The sequence below is a fragment of the Lathyrus oleraceus genome, chromosome 2 (genome assembly GCF_024323335.1).
Source record: "Lathyrus oleraceus cultivar Zhongwan6 chromosome 2, CAAS_Psat_ZW6_1.0, whole genome shotgun sequence".
In the NCBI taxonomy this organism is placed as follows: domain Eukaryota; kingdom Viridiplantae; phylum Streptophyta; class Magnoliopsida; order Fabales; family Fabaceae; genus Lathyrus; species Lathyrus oleraceus.
This window is the reverse complement of record NC_066580.1, coordinates 242,556,048-242,563,345: the sequence shown is the minus strand read 5'-3', so window position 1 is coordinate 242,563,345 and position 7,298 is coordinate 242,556,048. Positions and strand designations below refer to the sequence as shown.

General features: G+C 39.9%; 1 non-coding gene across 1 annotated transcript; it reads right to left on the bottom strand.

Moving 5' to 3' along the window:
* Positions 1-6,910: 6,910 nt before the first annotated feature.
* LOC127124023 (small nucleolar RNA R71) lies at positions 6,911-7,017 on the bottom strand. The gene has a single exon (XR_007803667.1). It is a non-coding gene; the product is annotated as a small nucleolar RNA R71 (small nucleolar RNA).
* Positions 7,018-7,298: the final 281 nt, after the last annotated feature.

The window sequence follows — 7,298 nt, the reverse complement described above, 5'->3', positions numbered from 1 at the left end:
AGGTGTACCCTCTGATATGTCGCCCTCAGAGTGGTGTTTGGTGTTATTTCCGACGTTGCCAGCGGAATTATCACAAGTTTTTGGAGAGCGGGGTTCAACTGGAGAAAGGGAAATGTTGAGGCATTTTCTGGAGAGCGGGGTTCAAATGGAGAAAGGGAAATGTTGAGGCATTTTCTGGAGAACGGGGTTCACAATGGCGATCACAAGTTATCGTCAGGCGACTGGGGTTCAAATGGAGAATGGGGTTCATTATTTTGGCAAACAAGATGTCGGGGTTCAAATGCAGTGATCAGGGATCAATTGCGCAGAAAATTTCGGGGTTCAAGAAACAGAAAAAGAGAAATCATCAGAAAGTTTCGGGGTTCAAGAAAAACAAAAAGAGATCATAATCCCCAGCGGATGTGGTGTTCAGGCCATGGTTATCCCTGCGTTACCATTTATTTTGGTATCCAGGTCGACATTTCTATTTCGGTAATCAGGCCGACTTTCTCCATACCAGATGGATTTTTCTTCAAGATTGTTTCTTTGCCGATTCTGACAGGCATTGTTAATTATATTCCCATCAGAGTGCAAATTGTTCGTCTGTTCTTGGTATTCAATCACTCTTCATCCTGATCATCTGAAAGCCGAGGCTATTCATATCGACAGGTTCACAGTGGATTGAATAGGGGAAGCTGTAACACCTCAAAATTTGCCCTCCTCTCTTGGGACTAGCTTAGCATATTGCATTGCATTTTTTAGGTTATTAGTCATTGCATATTGCATATCATGTGGCAACATTGTACAAGTCATCCTCCGAGTCTTGGTCAGAAGATAAGAGGTTGAGATTCAAGCTAAGGGTTTCATTGAATGGATCACTAATCATCTGAGGATGTGTGATTCAAATTAGGGTTTTTGATTCTCAAGGGGATTGAGCTTCATCTTGGTTGAAATGATACATCATCATCATGGTCTTGTCATCATCCAAGGACTCAGTATGCTTGATCAGACACCTTGAGATTAGGGTTTTGACCACTGGTCAACCCTAATCAGTTGAATTATCTGCATTGGGCCAATCAGGGCTTGTGAAGGAGATGAGGTTTTAAATGGATATGAGGATCATCATATGTTTATATTGAGCTTATGGAAGCTAGGGTTTCATTATTGAGCCATTTCATCAGGAGTTTGGGGCTCAAGTTCATCAGTCAAGCTGAAATTCATCTGTCAGTCAGAAAAGTCAACTGTGGTCAACTGTTCCTGAATTGATGGATTTGGAGGTGGGAGAGAGTTAGAGACACTTCATTCATGTCCAAACAAGTTTCATTTGACATTTCAAACATCAAGAATGAAGAAAATAAAGTCAGATGGAAACTTTCCAAAAATAGAAAGTGACTTGTAATTGAAAATTGCCAAAAATGGAAAGTTTTTCTCCTCAAACTTACGTGTCCAAAAATGCTTCAAATGAAAATTTTTTCCACATGAAATTTGTAGATCTTTCTCTCACCTTTCCAAAAAGTCCAAGAACATGAATTTCTCATTTGTGGTTGGCAAGTTATGATCAGATCATTTTTAAGAAAAGTGGAATTTCAAGGAGGCATAACTCTTGAACCATTTGGCCAAATTGGGTGATTCTTTTTTGAGCAAGTCACATTTGACATGTACTATCACATTGCATCATTACATTTCATCAAAAATCAACACATCAAAATGGCATTTTTTAAGTGAACTAATTTGCATTTTGGTGGGAAAAAAGGTGTTTTTGAAAAATACATGTGATTTTCATACCAAACCATTTCCAACACATTCTAAATGGAAAATTGGACTTGTCTCAATTGCATTTGCACTGTTCCATTGGCTCTAATTGAAAAAGGTCATTTTGGCCAAATTACATGAAATTGCATTTTGCTAATCCACTTGAATTTTGCTAATCTTGTTTAACAAAGTGATTAACACATCATATAAAGCATTAATCATAACTGAATTCGGATAATCACAGTCACTTTTTCAGATCCAAACAGAAAAATCACCAAATTCTCTCAATTTTTTCCAAACTTTTTCACTCTTGTTCATCAAATTTCACATTCCTTTTGCTTCGTGCTAGCTTGAATCTTCATCTACATGTATTTTTGAACATCTGTTGAAGCAAACCTTGGAAGATAATTGCAAGATCGCATCTGTTGCACTTGGAGCATAGCCATGGCAGTTTGAGGATTCTTCGATCTGGAGCATACTTGAGCTAAGGAACTTACTTCATTCACCTCCTAAAGCATCAATCAACATCTGTTTTGCACTTTGGAGCCTTGAATTCATCCAATCGAGCAACTGCATCTCCAAGAGGTACATTAGTTGCTAATAGTTCCTTAAGAACTTGCTTGTGCTGTTGCTTGGTTGTGTAAACCAATTGAGGTAGAATTTCTTTTCTCCATGTAGTCTGGAAGACCTGGCCTGTTACTTGGCCAGGCACCTGTCTGAAGTCCTCCTTAAGAGGCAATGCCTGTGATTGTTTATTTTTGTCCCCAAGCAGGAAAAGACCTTTGTTAAGGCAATTGGTAGACACAAGAGGTGTGTAGTCCACCTCCTGCTATTCTGTTGAGTCGTCCCTTGGCTCACATCACATGTTGATGCCTTGTGGATCCTAACCCAAGATCCATGTACAGTTGTACAGTTGAGTCAGTGTCATAAGTGTAGAAGGGTTCCCACTTTCTGGACCCACACTTCTTTGTCTGAAGCTCTCCCTGGCCAAGGATAAGAGCTGTAAGGCACACCCCTCACTTCCATTTCATCTGGCTTCACCCTGACTCTCAATGTCAGGGTTAAGAGCTAACATCACCTGACACAGTTGTGTTGCTTTTGCAACTTAACCCTTGATTGAGCCCACCTTGTCTGGATATAGTGTGTGCTAATTGCGAATGTTTGCTTTGTTTTGATTATGCTTGCATGCTTTGCTTGGCCTGTTTAGGATTAGCTTGCTGCCTGTGCAAGTTAGGATAGAAACCATAACATAGGGCAATGATGCATGATAACATCTAGGCTCGAGTACAGCTCCCTAGTAGTGTGTCTCCCTTTGTATCTGGTTAGGTGAGAATTTTTTCCCGTTCAGGGGAACTACGTTGCCCTGATCCTCATACCAGATGAGGTACGTAGGCAGGAGGTCGTGTGAGATCTCTTTGGGCACCCTTTTCTTTTTTTTGAGTATGTTGTGCTTGACAGCTATCAGGCTCGAGTTCCCGACTCCCTGTTAGTCTGTGTGTGTTTGTTAGACAGTTGCTAGGCTCGAGTTCCCGACTCCTTAGTAACTTGTTGCTTGTTTCTTCTTGGGTGTGTAGGAGATGGCTGTAAGCCCAACCATTAGCATTCCGTATCCTTTTGTTGTGTGCTTGGAGTCCGGTATAAGTCCATCAAGTGGCATCTGGTTTCCAGTGTGGGTTTGTTTGGTTCGGAAGCTGATGTAAGTCCAGCGATTGGCGTTCGGGTTCCATGTTTGCTTTTTTGTGCGTGTGTTTGTTTCGGCGTGCGTGAGCCGAACTACGGCAGCTCTGATTCTCGTTGTAGACGAGATACGTAGGCATAGGACGCGATGTCCTAGCGAGCCCTCTCTCCTCTTCCTCCACCTGTGTTTCTTGTGTGTGTGTGATGTTTGTTTTAGCAACCTTTTTCTATCTTTTGAGTGTGGATCCCGTCGAGTACGACGGACGTGAGGGGTGCTAATACCTTCCCCTTGCATAACCGACTCCCGATCCCATCTCTTTGGTCGCGAGACCATGCTTTTCCAGGTTTACTCTGAGCGTTTCCTTTCCCTCTTTTGGGATAAATAACGCACGGTGGCGGCTCTGTGTTGTTTTTGTTTCAGCCCGCCAGTTGTTTTTCGCGGATGCGACAACATGATTGCTAAATTGATTGATGAAGAGGAACATGTTGAGAATTTGTTGAAGTTATTCCAGCGTTTGAGGAAATATAAACTCTGCTTGAATCCTAATAAGTTTACTTTTGGTGTTCGTTCTGGTAAGTTGTTGGGCTTTATTGTCAGCGAGAAAGGTATTAAAGTTGATCCCGCCAAGGTCAAAGCAATACAAGAGATGCCTGCGCCCAAAACTGAGAAGCAAGTCAGAGGTTTTCTCGGCCGCTTGAATTATATATCCATATTCATTTCCCACATGACTGCCACATGTACACCTATATTCAAGCTTCTTCGGAAAGATCAGTCTTGTGATTGGACCGAAGATTTCCAGAAAGCTTTTGACAGTATCAAAGAATATCTGCTTGAGCCTCCGATTTTTCTCCACCTGTTGAAAGAAGATGTTTGATCATGTATTTGACTGTACTCGAAGATAGTATGGGTTGTGTCCTTAGTCAACAAGATGAGACTAGAAATAATGAAGTTGCAATTTACTACCTCAGTAAGAAGTTCAACCGACTGTGAGACTCGGCATTCTATGCTTGAGAAGACTTGTTGCGCATTGGCTTGGGCTGCTAAGTGTCTGCGTCAATACATGTTAAATCATACCACTTGGTTGATATCCAAGATGGATCTAATCAAGTATATATTTGAGAAGCCTGCTTTAACTAGGAGGATTGCCCATTGGCAGATGTTGTTATCAGAGTATGATATCGAATATCAATCTCAAAAAGCAATCAAAGGTAGTATCATGGCTAACCATTTGGCTCACCAACCAATTAAAGATTACTAGTCAGTGCAGTATGATTTTCCTGATGAAGAGATTTTTTACTTGAAAATGAAAGATTATGATGAACCATCGCTTGAAGAAGTGCCAGAACCTGGTTCTAGTTGGGGCATGGTATTTGATGGAGCTATTAATCGATATGGAAATGGCATTGGGGCAGTGATTATTACTCCTCAAGGCACGCATTTTCCCTTTACAGCTAGATTAACTTTCAAGTGTACAAACAACATGGCAGAATATGAAGCTTGCATTATGGGGCTTGAAGAGGCCATGAATCTTAGAATCAAGTATTTGGATGTCTCCGGAGATTCCGCTTTGGTTGTGAATCAAATCAAAGGAGAGTGGCAGACGAATCAACCCGGTTTGATACCATATAGAGATTATTCAAGGAGGATTTCAACTTTCTTTACAAAGGTTGAGTTTCATCATATCTGATAACACGAAAATACATAAGATATTTGCCTTGATTTACACTCAAAGATCACACCACTTTAATTAATATTCCGATTATTCCGCAAGTATTAAAGTTGTTTTTGCAGGTATTTAAATCTCCAAGCACTAATGAGCAAAATGAAGAAAAGGAAGAAAAAGAAGAAGAAACAGATGAGAAAGCGCAGAAAAAATCAGAAAACCAGAATTACAGAAAATGCTGATGTGACGACCGTCACAAGGAGCATGACGACCGTCACGCCCAGCCTGTGACGAATGTCACAAGCCCATGATGAGCGTCACAAGCCAAAATATGCGCTAGAAGCAGTCAACAGAAGGATTCAAAATGTTCCTAAATTTTCCCCAACAGAAGCACTTCCCCGTGGATACCTCACTCAACCAACAACCCTTAATTATCTCAACTGCCAAAGACCTATGAGCAATATATAAAGGACCAAAGTTGGAAAAATTGGAACAGCTACACATCTACAGATCTACACTTACGCTCTGTAATTGAATTTTTTTACAGTATTCTAGCTTTTTAGTTATTTTCTTTTCAACAACTTTGTTTCCGTTGCCTTAGTTCATTTACCATTCTTTTTAGAATTTCCTCTTCTCCTTTCCTTTCCCTTTTCCAGTTAGCCATAGTAGTAGTTTCCTACTTTGGGGAACTACTACACTTTATTTAATTTAGTAAGCAATTGTATTGAAGAAGCAGAATCCTACCGGCTTGTGGAGGACTGTTCAAGTACTCGAAGATTCGTCCTACTCTGTTAATCCAATTGCCAGGTTTTTATCAAATTATTATTATTGTCTTGTTATTGTTATAATTATGTCTGCCGCACTGTTAATCTGTTTATGCTATATGTTTGCTTTAATTAACATGTCCGGCTAAATTACCGGTATCGGTATGTAACAATTTAATTAGATGGGATTTAATAATAATCAGTGAAAACTCTTTTTCTCAAACAATCTTTTAGGCTGACGTTTTTAATTTAAATTTAATTAACTTTATCACAAAAGCGTGAGAAGCTATTTAATACGATTTTGCCACGAGAGTGGGAAATTAACTAAGGTGAGAACCAACAATCGCGAGAGCGTGAGGCTTGAGCTGGATAGTAAAAATTAGGCATTGAGTTTAAAAACAGCGAGAGCACTTTAAAAGCAATTAGAACTTATTTATTTTCAAAAAGTAATTTTAACTTCAAATGGGACAGCGAGAGCATACATTCTGACTTAAAGCTATAGGCCGAATCAACAATCACGAGAGTGTGAGATAAAGCTTTTTAAATAAATATTTTCTACTGAGAGATATTTGGCATTTAAACTATTCATCGATGACTTATCGAGTCCCTGACAATTAATGCGTTGCATACTGATTCCTTCCATCAATTATTTCTTAAAACTAAATTTCCCTTATATTTAATATTCTGCACCCGAACTTCTACTAATCATTCCCTTAGCTAAACATAGTGACGTTAGTAACACTAGTTTGACCATAGTGACGTTAGTAACACTATCTTTTAAAACTAAAGCGACTAGACTGTGCACTTGCAGTCAAGTATCCGATAGACTATATTTTATATATAGTCACGATAAGCATCAAGTTTTTGGCGCCGTTGTCGGGGACCTGTTTTAGTCGAATAGTGTGATTCTTTCGTTGCACGGTATAAACTAAGGTAAAAATAAAAAATAATTTACTCTCCCTTATTTTCCCGATTGTATGCCAAGTACTCGCTCACAAGACGATAACTTAGCACCACCAGTACAAGAATTAGAACGTTTTCTTATCCCGATATTTTCCGCTGAGCAAAACTGATATGCTGAGAGCTCAAATCAACGGATTCCGACAAAAAGATGTAGAATCTCTCTACGAAGCGTGGGAGAGATACAAGGACATGATGAGGATATGTCCATATCACGGTCTCGAAGACTGGGTGATCATTCACACATTTTACAATGGGCTTCTGTATAACACAAGACTGACAGTAGACGCTGCCGCAGGCGGTGCACTTATGGACAAGCCATACAACGAAGCCTATCAACTCATTGAAAACATGGCCCAGAACCATTGCGAATGGGGAGGTGAAAGAACTCTAGTAGAAAAGTCCCAAACAAAGGGTGGAATGTACGAAATCAGTAGCCTTGACCATGTTCATGCAAAGGTAGATGCCCTTGTTCAAAAATTAGACAACTTGACCATACAAC